Here is a 15824-nt window from a genome sequence, read left to right on the forward strand (position 1 = left end):
TCAAAAATGATTGTTATTTTCATCGAGATAAGTACCTAGGTAAACTATTACTTATCATCGCATCTTACCAAAATTGATGACCTTCCTTGTGGTACATAATAAAAAAATAGGTACAAAAGAAAAAAAAGAGAGAGATATATATATTAATATGTCTGTATTTCTATAGACATATTAATATCTTATTATATTACCATTTACAAAACGCTGTAAATAATATCGTTCCTCTTGTAATTCTCGTACAATATAACCAAAATGAGACGACGCAACGCCATTTTCCCCGGATATTTTAAAATGTATACCGATGTTCCATAATTACCTTATAACATTAATACATCCATTTTGCACAGCTTAATACATAATTTAAGATCATTACGCCGCTTCTATTAAATTAATATACATGATGCCTTTAACGTTGTTACTCTGCTAAATAACTCAATTTTGATAGTACAATGAAGATTGCAAATCTCTACTAATAACATTATAAAAGCGAAAGTCTGTCTGTCACGCTTTCACTCCAAAACGACAGAACCGATTTAATTGAAAGGTGCGTAGACAGTCTACATTCTAAGAAAGGACTTTATCCGGCTTTATCCGGGTGCGGGAAGAAGGTTTCCCAAGACGCGGTTGTAACGACTGAAACCGCGGGAAACAGCTACCTAAGTATCAATAAAAGTAATGAATGTTACATTAATTTGATTCTGTGTTTAGTATGAAATATTGTTATTAAGATATTTGAATTTGTTTAGTGGTTACGAAAACATGGTGCTTCTGTCCGAAATAAAGCTTTTTTTAATCAAAATATTATTAATTTTGCTTTCAGTATTAGATACTTTTTATCAGTGGTACTTAGCAGTAAAGAAAGTATATAAAAGGTACCACATGTTTTTGTACGTTCATTTTCCAAGAATCTTCCAGTTTGCTCAAATTTTTCTTCACTGGTTCAAAACCGTTAACCGCTGTATTCTCTAACTATGGAAATTATTTATTATCATATATATGTGTTTAAAAAACACTAAATAACTATTGTCCATTGTTTTATAACCAACGCTTTGAAGTTTACAATCCAATAGGTATCGGTTTACACACATGATTGAATGAAAAAGGAATAGTAAGTATTACAATAATCCTCAGATCAATTACATACCAGCGGGCCTAGCATGGCGATTCTATCTCTATTCTACCAAGAAACGACAAAGCTCTTTCTTTCCCACTCGACATGTCTTCTACCCGAGCATGGCGCGAGCTGTAGACTCGCGTTTCTATCAAGAGAAATTTAGAGAAAGACTTTCCATAGCAACGGATAAGTAGCTAGTGATGGGTCGTTCTGCGATGAATTTACGTTTAGTTAGCCAAAAAAATGTGTCAATGCACTATTTTTCACGCATGAACCTATACATAAACTCACGTAACTCAAAGCAACAACAAAACGTATTCATCGAACTTATTTCTTATCTGTGGAACTAAAATGGTTGATGTTTGTTTGTTAATTTGTTTACAAAAAACGATTCTTGTTGTTGATTTTACATATTAATTTAAGTTGTTGATTTTTAATATTGGTGACTACTGCGGCAAGGAAAAAGTAAGTAGATTTTGTGATTAAATAAATAAAGTACTGATTATTCCAATAGTTGTGTGTAATTAATCTAAACGAACAATAATTAATTATCCATACATACGATGAAAAGAACAAAGGAAAATAACATAATAATCTCAATAAATGGTGATCGGTGGCATTGTCTGATGAACACTTTGCCATGCACAGTTCAATGTGTTCCTCACTGTTATCTTGCTTCCCTATATTATTGCCCGAAGTGTTTTTACTTTCGCCGTTACAAAAACTGTTTATTTACAGCGTACGAAGTCCCATCCAATAAACAGAGAAGATAATATCGCGATCCATTGAGAAAAGAAGGCCACGATAAAGAAGAATGGGTCAGTATTCAAAAGCTGCTGAAAAAATATGGAAAAAGAACGAGTTCTTGGCATACAATGCTGACACGAGAAATATTCTATTAGTAAGTGTCTTTAAATAATATTCATTTACTAGTAATAGTTCCCCAGACTTGTTGGCTTCATTCTAGCAAAACTCTCATGCTTTGTTTTCAAAATATAATTATGGCAATAATAATTATAGTACCTATTTGTTGCTTGTGTGATATAATATAAGCAACAACTCTTAAGATAAAACATAAAATGAGACAATCATTTACACAGAGGTAAAGGTTTATTTACATAAAATTAAGGCTACAGATAAAGTCATTTATTCAAAATAGGCTGAAAATCAGCAGCAGAAGCGGTGGAACAAACTCCCCAGCAACTCAATTCTGTCTGTATGGTTTGAAGAACTGTTGATATACAAAGATATTCATAATAGTTGCTCTTCTGTGAGTTGCAGCTTGTAGTAAGCTACCACTAAGGTCATTAGTGTGTCTCTCTCTCTCTGCCTTTCCTCGGGAAGAGTTGTAGCTTGTAGCATAGGCACCCTGCAAAAAGAAATAACTGTGTTTGGTAAAGAGTTTTTACAGTATTATAAAAGAATAACATACTGATACTGATACATTATCAGCATTATTATTGGTGTCATGAGCCAAGACCCTAATGCATAACTAGAATCCCCTGAAAATGAATGATAATTTAATTTTGTGTTCTTGTTTCAGATTACAAAAAAAGGATGCTAAATGACAGCTGGGCCTTCAGTTTACAAATTATAAATTATTGAAATTATATTATTTAATAAAGAATGTGAATATTAAAATCATAATGGTTGTTTATTTAAAATGTAATTTTTTTCTTAGCAGATAAAACTGTCCAATTCTAGAGTCATATAGCCTGCGCAGTTCGTTCTTAATGAGAGAACTATTGAAAATTGATTGTTTATGAACTCTGTCACGATAATTGGCATTTATGTTCAGTATTTTGCACTCAGTATCTACAATCTGAAATAGAGGTCATATCTAATATTAGGTATACTAACCTTGTATTCACTGCAAAAACAAATTGTTTAAAAAATTTGCTAACAGTGGTTAGTAATGTTGTTAATGACCTAAGCAGGACCCGAGCAAAGAACCTGCAACAATTAGACTTTGTTAAATATTTTTCTTCTGTTTAATCATTTTCTTGCAATGAAGGGCAATACCTACATAATAGACAAAATAATCTTAGAAACAATAATAAATGAAGTGAATAGATTTTTCTATATTTAAACCTTATCTATAAGGACGAAAACTTTGTCATATTTTTGGTTGATAACAATTGGAAAGCACAACAAAATAAAATAGACTGTAGGTACTTACATTGACAAGAACAGGCAGACCCTGAGATATAGGAGACAGATTCCTGGCACAAATACTGCACCATCTCTGCACATTTACGTTTTCGATGTCGAGAGGCTTAACACTCGTATAGCTCGTTCTTTGAGCTTTACACTGATTCTTCTCAGCATAAATACTGACCACATGACGACGGTAGGACCCCGAAATACTTTGTAAATGCTATTTGAGAACTTAAAATTATAATAATATTCTTGTCTACTCTTGTCTAGGTCCGATGAGATGTAGAGTATTTGACATTTCATATAGAAAGTTATATCTACTCCCAAATGTCAAAAGTAGATAAAATATAGTCGTCATGCTCGACGCGATAGACACATGTCGATGAAGAAAAGAAACATTTCTCTTCTCGATGTCAAACATCGCCATGCTCGGATCGATAGAAATCTTTCTTCAATCTGTCATTTTGTCGATTCTCCGGTAGACAAAAGCTGTTTCTATGGCGGTCATGCTAGGCCCGCAGGCTGATCAAAAAGTTCCTTTAAACCAAAAACATATTATTTTAAAATCTATACGTATAGTATAGCTTCACAATAGTGAAACAATTTTTTAACAGTCGGCCGATAGTTGACCCGATGGTTGTCATTTTTTTAAGGAAAATCTTGATTACAATCACAGTTTTCAGACGGTCTGATACCGGCTGAATACCTGATCTTTGCAATATCCTTACTTCCATTCATCATCATACTGTTTTGTTAGCCCAAACAAATTATCGGCCGACTAAATGTTTGCAGTGTGCAGGGAGGTCTTATGGTACCAAAAAAACCTCCTAATAATAGTTTTATTTTAGAAATTTAGATACCTATTAAAGTGAAAGTACTTACCACTTTTGTACTTTATACAAAAAGGCACTTCACTGAATTCCCACCTAACATACCCTACCCATCCATAACTCACTTTCATCAGCATGTTTTAGAACAATAGCTTACAATCGAGTTACACACTATTACATCATTAACCCATCGATCAGTCTTAATTATTTGGCGTCCCGGGACACGCCATATTGTTATTTAAAGCATTCATAAAAAGGTCAGTATAGACTATAACATTTTCTGGAGCATTTCTGTGTAATGTAACGTTCTAGCGAATGGTACAATACAGGCAAAAGCTCAGTCTCCAAAGCATTTCCATGTAATGTAACGTTCGTGCGAATGCTCGGCGTTATGTTACGGGTAAATGCTCACAGCTAATACGCTGCATCGTCTTTCATCCCTCTCCTTACGCGTCACCCCGCAACCGCGCATAGCCCGCACTTGGCTAGATGATACATTAGAACATCTCATAGAGCGGCTCGTTGTTCTGTGACAAGTAAATGTTGTAGTTTATACTCACCTTAACGCTATGCATTCGCTTTGAACCGAAATCAGTACTTTGGTATTTGCATAATATTGTAACGAGGTATAATTGGGCAGCTGTTTATTTTGTAATGATGAGTGGTGTGAACTAAGTGTTTGGGACTTTATGCTGTTGTGTTAAAGGTCAATTTCATGTGGATTTTTGGCCTATTCATAAACTGAGTAATAAAAACTCTATTTTTAAATGTATGTTTGCCTTTGCAATGCCTATTTTGTTCTAGAAAATAGAACGTTTTAAAAATATTGGTCTACTAAATCAAAGGATTGTTAATTATGAAATACGGTGTCCATTTCACTAAATTCAACTTGTTGTTAGGTAAGCAGTAAGTATTTTGAACATTACATTATCACCGGCTACGTTCTTATCAAGTTCTTGAAGAGATGTTCATTCACGTACCTGAAACCAAAACAAAACAATATCTTAGTATATGTTGCTACATATAAAGTAAAAACAGTATTCTGTTTACCTATACTACTAATCTCGGAAGTTATGCAATTGACATTAACTGTCAATTTTAATTTAAGACAAGTCAGGTAGGTTAGAAGGGTTAACCGCCTGCGGAAAAATGTATACAAAATAACATGTCCTTGGATACATCAACATTCTTTTCATGTTGACGTTTCCTATTAGACTGTGTTTGACAAGAAATATTGAAATCTTAAGTCAATGATCCCTAAATATGATTTCAATAACCAGTGACAAGACTCTTATGTTAGACGAACGTCTCTCACGCGATTTTGATTCGCGGTCCCTTAGGAATTGTACATAATGTAAGGATTAGAAAAGTAGTTTTCTGTGTTTCTTTTCTTTGAAATTATCACAAACTTGGGTATCACAATAACAAGTCTAAGTACGTGTCGGTACATGTTTGTCTTAAATCTCGTAGGAATATATGAATTTTACTCAATTTTATTGAGTTCCTAAAAAAATACCACATGCTATATTATATTATGCAATGTACACACTACATATACAAACTTAATTTACTCATCTACATGCTATTACTTTCTCCTGAAAAAGTTTTTAACACTTACGAGGTCTTTACTCTAAAGTGTCGCAATATTTTTTCAAGTACAAACAAATCCGGTGTCACATTGTATTACGTATAAAAATCGTATGTTAAGTACCTATACTATAAATATTTTGTTCACATTTAGGGTCACTTCCCACCACAAACACCGACAACAACCAGTGAGTACAAATCATTGTACCACAGAAATCTCGCATGGCCATTCATAAATCTACATTACAATTAGTAGTCCAACGCATATTTGCATGATCACTCGCACTAATCAGTCGCTTTGGACATTATTCGTACATTATGCGAATCTAACGGATAGTCCAAAACTTGAATTTGAAATGTGTAGATCAGTCTACATGATTTTGTAGAGTAATGAGCGTTCTGGCATTAGTTGCGGAGTGTACGTAATTTTGTCGTCCTTTGGTATGGGTAAGTTGGGTAACAGGGTTATATAAGCTGTTTATAGTATGACCAATGAAGCATTGTAACATTTATCAGTGATAATATTTTAGAAGGTTGATCATTTCACTCTTAAATAATCAGTTTAAATTACCACCGAGTTTTTCGCAATTTTACAAAATTCTCGGGATTATTTTCTTTATAAATAAAGAAAACTTTTTATTTAAAGCATTAAGTAATTGGTACTTAAACCTATTCAGGACTGTAGTCATAAAATGGTCAGAACAGTAAGCATTCTGAGTCTGATTTTTGTGCATAGTAAATGATAACATTATAAAGCAATCCTCGAAGTTTTTCTCAAAAACTATTTCCCAAAAACCGAAAAATCCTATCAATAATCCACATTTTTCTCAAAGAATAGAAGAATATAATGAGCAAATAAATAAATTCTTGCCAGCAGTATTCTGTCGCAGTAACACAGCAGTAACACGTTCTTGTAATAAAATATATTATTACGATCAGAAACTGTGAAATAAGGACCCATGAAATTTTAATAGATGGAACTTTCAAACTGGAGTTTAAGAGGTTTGCTGTGAAATGCTCTGAACTAGCTATTGTACGTGGCTTTATTCATATTTCAGCATTGCAACTTATCTCTTACGATAAAAAGTATGGGCATGTTTTTCATTTTAAAATTCAAATTCACCTTGTAGTGTGTGTTCATATAATAAGCAACGAATCATAAAAAAATAATGGAAACACAATAATTCTTATTAATGTGTTTAATTTTATTTTATTGGTATTAAGATAAGAACTTGATCAATAGATATTTACAACACAAAAAGAAAACTATCCTAGTAGAACAATAAAAAAACTAAATTATTTAACTTCTATTTGTTGAAGAGCCTTATAGTTTATAACGAAAATATATATTTACAGTCTGCGTGGGCAATATAGAACTGCCAAAATAATACACCTATCGTAGGTATATTCTTTCACATGACAGCATAATTTATATGCAATCTATTGTAATAGCTCATTACTACTTAGCAAACGCACGGGTTGACGCATGGGATGTGTTATATTTTAATAAATAAAGAAGGAATAAAATTATTTATCTTTCAAAAAAAAATACTTTTAACATGGTGTGCGAGTCGTAGCTACCGGCCTACACTGGAACGATTACGTTGCAATCACAAGTGGGCCGGATAAGCTGTATCACAGACAGACACTCGTGCTCGTGTTAATTTAGATAGAAGTAGGACACTAGGGCTGCTACTTGTCCCGGGATATCCTGCTTAGTGATGTGGAAGAAAGTTTTGTAATAGGATCGAGTGTATTTGTTTAATTTTTTTATTTTTTTTTGTACACCACTTGGCTCACTTGTGGAAACTACTCGGCACACCGTGGTAAAACTAACGTTCCTCGATAAATGGGTAATCTAATGCTGAAAGACTTTTTTAAATCGGACTTGTACTTTTAGAGATCGGCACATTTAAGTAGATGAGTAGATAAAGAAACAAATAATTAAGCTTTAGTATTGACTACATGTTCAAAGTTCTATATAATACCTACTTAAAAAAAAAAAACTAACTACAGACAAAATACCTACTGCAAGAAATTAGCAACTAATCTAACAACGAAATTCAGAATTCCGTCCTGTCTTTTCACTGTTAAAATATAATTTATTTATTTATTTATTTTATTTCATTTCATCTTACAAGCTAACAGATGACACATCCAAAACGCTTAACGCTTTAATAATGCTTTTAACGGAGATATAAGACAACCGTTATGAGCATCCATCCTACATAGTTACTTGAAACATACATCTATCTACCAACAAAACAGAATAGCATAACCCACTTGCAACACAGTATTAGATTTTCCACACAGCGCGTCGCATGGAATTAGGACCATCATCTGTAAACACAAACAACAGCATACCGAACGCATCTTCAAAGGATAACATACTACTATCCATAACATATCCCGGGCTTTCAAATCCCGTTCCCCAATATCCCGCACTACTCACATCACTACACACCGTCCCGCGGCCGCTAGGCACAAAGCTTGCCGCAAACGTGCGAAATTATGGTCCTTTGAGTTAAACTTAACGCAATTCTACGGGATTGAGCTGTGTTATCTACAGAGGTTGAGTGATAACGTCACTGTTGTAGGAATGCGGATGAAAGGACCAAGTGTTTTAGCTTTATTAAATTGTTTAAGGTTTTGTCACTAACATACTTCCTGACCTACCTTCGGTACAGTAGTGTGGGTGGTAGCCTACAAGATAAGGACCGAAGATGTGGTCTAAGCCACCAAATACCTGCACTGTAGAGAGAAGAACGGATATATATGTCAACAAGAGCATCACGTTTCAGCCGACAGATAATCTTGAACTATAACATGCGGCTACAGAGGAAAATGAATCCTATGCTGATGAAGCGTCAAAAGAAGAGATCGCCTAGCAGATGACGTCCCACCAGGGCCCCTGTGGGCCTAATAAGAACATGAGGGAACTCATACTAGACCTCTCTAAGCTGGAGGTTGCAGTGAGGAGACTAGATCCGGATTTTAAAAGACTGGAGTGTGATATTTTTGTTAATGTCTGTTAATTTAATGTTTAATATTTTAATGTATGTATCCTAAAATACACCAATCCTTAGGTGGTAGGAGAGTGACCACCAACAATTGCATTCCCAAAGAGGGTTGACGTCAGGCAGGCGGCCGGTCGTAAAAACACAATGCCAAATCATATAGCAATATGTCGAATGTTGAAGAGATGAGCGATAGGGCTAGGGCGTACCCCTCAGGCGACGCGCAGGGGCAGCACCCGGCCCCTGTGGGAAGTGGACAAGGGTTTTTGCACCAACCTGGGCGGGTGCAATGTAAGAAGCGAGTCCGGGAAGTGAGATTGAGGTATGCAAGTTGGAATGTAGGAACGATGACTGGAAGAGCCAGAGAGTTAGCGGATGTATTAAAGAGAAGACGAATAAATGTGGCATGTTTGCAAGAGACTAAATGGAAGGGCACGAAAGCTAGAGAAATTGGGGAAGGATACAAGTTTTATTATTGTGGAAGTGATGGGAAAAGGAATGGGGTAGGCATTGTGTTAGATAAGAACTTGAAAGAAAGTGTGATAGATGTAAAGAGAGTGAATGATAGAATAATAGTTGTTAAAATAATGTATGAAAGTTTGATAATAAATGTTATAAGTGTGTATGCTCCTCAAGTCGGTTGTGATGACAGGGTGAAGGAACAATTTTGGACGGATTTCGATGCAGTAATGATGAATGTGCCGACGAATGAACAGGTATTTGTGGGAGGAGACTTTAATGGCCATGTTGGCAGAATGAGAGGGAATTATGAAAGAGTGCATGGAGGGTGGGGGTTCGGTTGCCAGAACGACGAGGGTGAAGCCCTGCTACAGGCTGCTACTGCGTTTGACCTAGCAGTGGTAAATACGTGGTTTCAAAAGAACACCGAACATCTAATCACCTATAAAAGCGGTCACCACGTGACACAAATAGATTACTTTTTGGTCAGACGCAGTAGTTTAAAGAACATCAAAGACTGCAAGGTGATACCAGGCGAAGCTGTAGTCTCGCAGCACCGACCCCTAATTATGGATGTGATTTTAACTTCCCGGCCAAAAGCCAAAGAGAGACGGCCCCCCAAAATCAAATGGCATCTGTTGGGGAAGGCTGAGTTGGCCCGGGAATTTAGAAAAGTAGTGGTTGATAAGATGATTGAAATGGGAGAAATGAATGAAAAGAATGTGAATGAATGCTGGAGTGGAATGGCGACGTGTATAAGGAAAGCGGCAAGAAGCATTCTAGGAGAATCAAAAGGGAATGGAGTGATAGAGAAGGAAACTTGGTGGTGGGTGGAAGAAGTGCAGAGTGTATTAAAGGAAAAGAAGATGAAATTCAAGGAATGGCAGCGGACGGAAGACAATGATGATAGTGAAAAAGCACGAAAAAAGGCTGAATATGATGAATGTAAGAAGAAAGCAAAGAAGATTGTGGCTGTTTCAAGGGCAAAAGCGCACGAGAGGATGTATGACTCCCTAGATAGCCCAGCTGGTCAAAATGACTTTTACCGATTGGTTAAATCTAGGGAGAAAATGACAAGAGATGTATGCCAGATAAGGTGTGTAAAGAATGGAGACGGAACGGTCCTTTCGAATGATGTGGAGATTAAAGGTAGGTGGAAGGAATATTTTGAAAGACTGATGAATGAAGAAAATGAGTGGAGCGGTGTGCTCCATCATAAAGCGGTGAACGAGGGCCTTGTAAGAAATGTATGTGAGGATGAGGTCAGATTAGCAGTGAGTGGAATGAAAAATGGAAAAGCGATAGGGCCAGATGGAATACCAGTGGAAGTGTGGAAATTATTAAAGATGGATGGATGGAAATGGCTGGCTTTATTCTTCAATAAGTTGTTGCAAGAGGAAACTATACCAGACGAGTGGTGCAATAGTTTCCTGGTGCCCATTTTTAAGAACAAGGGTGATGTGTTGAATTGCAACAACTATAGAGGAATAAAGCTAATGTCACATAGTATGAAAGTGTGGGAGAAAGTTATTGAAAGGAGGCTGAGAGAAGAGAGTGATATCGCACGAAATCAATTCGGTTTTATGCCTGGTCGGAGTACAACGGACGCTATATTCTGTATTCGCCAATTGTGCGAAAAGTACAGGGGTGCACACAAAAACTTGCATATGGTGTTCGTTGACCTCGAGAAGGCATATGACCGGGTGCCTCGTGAGGTTTTGTGGTGGGCCCTTGAGGAGAAAGGTATACCAGGGAAGTATGTGCAGTTGATCCGAGCGATGTACGGCAGATGCCGTACAGAAGTCCGGTCCGCAGCGGGCACTACCACCAGCTTCAGTGTAGGTGTTGGCTTACATCAGGGGTCGGCCCTCAGCCCGTATCTCTTCCTGCTTGTAATGGACGCGCTTACGGCAGATATACGGGAGGAGGCACCCTGGTGTATGCTTTTCGCCGATGACATTGTTCTGGTGGGGGAGAGTGGGCCAGAGGTCCAGAGTAGACTGGAGGCATGGCGGCTGAGACTGGAGACAGTGGGTTTAAAGGTGAGCAGGAGTAAAACCGAATACCTTCATTGTGATTTTGGCGGTATTTCGGGACCCATGACCATAACCCTAGCCGGCATGCCCCTACCAGTTTGCTCCGACTTCCGGTACCTTGGTTCACTCGTCCAAAGTGACGGTGAGGTGAACAGGGACGTTACGCATCGGATCAATACTGGATGGATGAAGTGGCGACAGGTAACTAGCGCTATTTGTGACCCGCGGATGCCCCTCAAACTGAAGGGCAAAATTTACAAATCCGTCATTAGACCTGTCGTCCTGTATGGATCGGAGTGTTGGGCATTGAAAAAGACGGACGAGAAGAGAGTGCATGTAACAGAAATGAGAATGCTGAGATGGATGTGTGGTGTTACAAGAATGGATAAAGTGAGGAATGATTACATTAGAGGAAGTCTGAAAGTAGCGCCAGTTACAGAAAAGATGAGAAGTAGAAGATTGTCGTGGTATGGACATGTAATGAGGAGGGATGATACGCATGCAACAAAGTGTGTGCTAAGTATGAATGTAGATGGATGGAGAGGAAGAGGAAGACCTAAGAAAAGATGGATGGATTGCCTGAAAGATGATATGAATAGGAAGGGAGTGAGTGTCAGTATGACGAGTGACAGGGGAAAATGGAAGAAAATGACATATTGCGCCGACCCCAAGTAATATTTGGGAACAGGGCAGGAGAAAGAAGATACTTCCTGACCTAGTCAACTTTTTTATACTTTTGTCCAGTGCTTGCTGGTTCAAAATTCAACTTAAATCTTATACCCAATCGATCCGTTGTTTTGGGAAGAGATTGAATTTAGCATGAGCTTCATATAAATTATAGCTCAATCTCTGAACACAAAACGACAGATATATTTATTTTTTATTGAAATTCGTCGTTTAGTCCCAACACTTTGCATTTTCGTTTCGTTAACAAATCACAAAATTAAATCAATTTACATTCTAAATACCAACATTAAAAGCAACACATTAATCTAGAAAAAAAAACATCAAAAATATTCAATCTCCTTTCGAATTAAAGACAAACACTCGAATTGCGAACGTTCAATCTTCAATCAGTCTTTGGGAAAAACAAATAGGGTTCTGATAAAATCATTCGATGGTACATAGGGGATCGTTTACTCAGAATAAATATAGAGCACCTATGCAAGATGCTTCTCAATTGACAGAGGCTTCAGATTAGCAATCTCAGGAGAAAGTATTAGTTTGCTAGACGTTATTTACTGAGCGCCTGATTTCAATCGGAGCTTCGATTTGCAGAGTGGAAAGCTCCTTGATAGGGATGTGGGTGAGTAGCGGTATGAAGATGTATCGATGGAGTTTGTTAGAGCTGACTAGAATTTAAACGAATACCTTCGTGCCACGAAAACTTTTAAACGTCTGTTGAACCCTTGTCTAAAAAGTGACAGATTATGACGTTGAAATAAGGTCCATTTTACAGCCTAACTTTTTTTAGGCGATTGTTCAACAGATGTTTAACTTTTTGTAGTAAGGCAGATACTGTTTATCATGAATTGTTCACTTTGTATTAGATTATTTGTTTTGGGTTATAGAAAATAATTTAAAGGAGAAATCAGATACAAACATGATTTATCTGAAAAATGTGGCGTTGCTTCAAACTAAATAATATTTGTATTAACACTGGGCAACACGACATTTTTATACAATCACAATATTTGTGTAGTTGCTGATATGCTACTTGTTATACTGCATTGATGCAGTTTGTTTACATTGCATACATTTTTATTTTCTAATCCAAAAACTATCGATAATCCTCATAATTAAATCAAAGGTCATCCCTAATCCCCTACACCTCGATAGAGGAATAGATCTGAATTGATCCCGTCGCGGCCCGCGGTAACGAGCACTGAGGCGACAATGCAAATTGCACCTTCCAGCGCCGCGTTACGTGCATCTGCACTTATAATTATGTTGCTAAAGTATCTTTACTAATATAATAATTGGGTAGATCAGTCTGTGTCTATTTGTCCAAATAGCTGAACATATTTCTGAGACATAGGTACATTTGAGACTACAGTAAAGTTTTAAGGTATTTTTTGTGACGCTTTAAATGAAGCTGTACCCTGAGAAACACTCTCAGGATATACGTGAAATCGAAGGAAACAGATAGTACCTATAACAAGTGTAAAAAAGCAACTGTCTTTCTCCAACCCTTTCACGGCAAAATTAGCTGAACCACTTTCGATTCAGTAATTTAGAAAGAACACCACCCAATACACAAATTACCAACACCCAAATTCACGCTGTATGTAGGTGCAACCGTGAGTGTAGCACCTAGCCATCGATATGTCTTCATAGAAAATGCAATCTCTAGGATTGACGTGTAAGATGCATTGGTAGGCCAAAGGATTTGCGGAGCATTAAACGAGCGAATCTCCTGCAAGATGCTCGAACCGCGTATAAAGGCTTGACGCACCTTCTGTAATAGAAAATTTCGTTTCTGTGGTTTAAAACGATACTTATAGGGTAAGTCAGTAAGTAATTTATTTTGCTTATTAAGTGGTTTGATAGTCTCAGATGAAGTTGTATATATCCGTTCTCTGCGATTTCATCCGCGTTTCGGAGGAACTTTTCCCCGCGTCCTTATAATATAGCTTTTTTTCACCCAAAAACTAAAACTAATTTACTAATTAATTATAGTTTCGAAACCTTCATATTCGTTTATTGCATATCTAAGGGTACAAGCAAATAAACAAACAAAGACATTTTTAAACTTAGCATTTGATTATAAAAGAGAAATAAATAAATTAAAGTAAAGTAGAAAATAACATAAAAGCATTTTTCAAACAATTCCACAACCAAAATGAAACTTCAAAAATATTCGCTGAATCCGTTCGTCGATATTTTAACATTCACGTCTCTAAATTGTAATAACTTCAAAAGTTATACGTCGATACGGATATATTCGTGATCGGTTATAAAACGCGTATTAAAATGTCGAGGGCGCGGTTTGATGCCGAACTGGGGCGGCTGTAAAATCTACGAGTTCTTGATACATAACTGAGTATTATAATACCTATTGATAATGTTGAGATTTGTATGTATGTGTGGAATATTATACTGTAGACTCTACAGTGTAATATTCCACACAGAGGTAGGTATATTAACTTCTAAAACAACTACAGGCGTTGGCTTACAAATCTCCTACTATACCAAACGAACTATACCAAACTGTTGTCAACAGATCGTTTGTAATTTACTATGTAATTTTCGAAGATAAAATAGGTGAAAGATTAAATAGGAGAAAGATTAAATAGGTGATATAGTGATTGATAAAGTAAGGAAAACTTATACTAGATACTTGAACATTGATTTCCTTAAACTTTTAGAAATGCCCTATTAACCACACCTACCAACATAGGTATACATATAGATATTAAAAAAACACATTTTTCAATGCTACCAGAGTATGTACGAAAGGGCACTCATAAAAAAGCGGACCCTATCAATAACTACGTTCTCCGAAACAAAGAAAACTCACCTAACCAACAATATTCACACAAAACCACCTTTCGCCAAATTAATGCCGACAGATTATGCAGATAGTGCTGGGAAGATGACGTTTATTCGACACTTGATTCCAGTCGACGTCACAATGTTCCCGGGGTATAACAAGATCGTCGCGACTACGTAATGCGACGCATCGCTGCGATTCAATCGCAATTTCTGTACTGTCGGATATCAAAGATGTTTCGTTTTAAATTGTTACCGTCTTGTTTGTAGGTTTAACTCTTGTAGACGAAGCAAAGGTATTTTAACTAACTGATAGAAAAAAACGGTTACTATAATTATTAATATTTAAAGGCGAAAATTGGGATTGTGTTGCTTGTTAGGTACCTCTTCACACACAAACGACAGAACGGATTCGAATCTGTGAATGGCCAGGAGATAAAGAAAAATTTTTCGGCAAAATTGACCTTCTGAGTACCTACCTAAGAGAAAGATATTTTCAGTAACTGTTATAGTTATTAGATACGATTTCTTCAAATTCATGCCACAAAATAATTACATAACCATGGTTCGAAGCAATCTTTTAATTTGTAACAAGGGTGTACCCCGAATACGAAATTCCGAGAAATAGGACTAATTCTAGTAACCGTGGCGTTGCGTCACCGTTGTGATTGATTGAAGGACCGCCAATTGCTTAAGTTGACACAAGACCGAACTACAAATCCGATTACACTCAGGTGAGGCGGTGTTAAATGTACTAATGATGTTAGCCACTAACTTGTGCCTACACTGCCGGTTTTATTACAAACTTGATAGTTGCTACTACTACGTCTGTGTTGTGTTATTGTAGAACCCAGGCTAAAAAATATGGATCAAGTTTTTTATAAGCAGACAACTAGGTACACAATTCAGCTGTTTTCCATCAATAATGAGAAGAAAATCACAATTACTTCATACCTATTCCATGGTATAGGTTTGACTTTATTTTTCCAAAATTTCTAGATAAATACGCACAATTACATAAATTCTATATAAAAAAATAATAAAATAAAGTGAAAACCATTGAAATTTAATTTCACAGCTCAATATGGTACAGTGATAAATAAATCACTGAACGAAATGCTCAAATTATGTC

General features: G+C 36.5%; 1 protein-coding gene and 2 long non-coding RNA genes across 3 annotated transcripts in view; 2 read left to right on the forward strand and 1 right to left on the reverse strand.

The window, feature by feature from the left end:
- LOC124642356 (lysozyme) overlaps positions 1-15824 on the forward strand; it is a 41040-nt gene that overhangs the window by 19356 nt on the left and 5860 nt on the right. The gene's annotated exons all lie outside the window — the stretch shown is intronic.
- LOC124642357 lies at positions 1503-3196 on the forward strand. The gene is made up of 3 exons (XR_006985756.1): positions 1503-1579; positions 1853-2015; positions 2658-3196. It is a non-coding gene; the product is annotated as an uncharacterized LOC124642357 (long non-coding RNA).
- LOC124642358 lies at positions 2424-3602 on the reverse strand. Its single transcript, XR_006985757.1, has 3 exons — positions 3294-3602; positions 2975-3067; positions 2424-2483 (listed from the first exon to the last, which is right to left on the reverse strand). It is a non-coding gene; the product is annotated as an uncharacterized LOC124642358 (long non-coding RNA).

The sequence above is a fragment of the Helicoverpa zea genome, chromosome 24 (genome assembly GCF_022581195.2).
Source record: "Helicoverpa zea isolate HzStark_Cry1AcR chromosome 24, ilHelZeax1.1, whole genome shotgun sequence".
Lineage (NCBI taxonomy): Eukaryota > Metazoa > Arthropoda > Insecta > Lepidoptera > Noctuidae > Helicoverpa > Helicoverpa zea.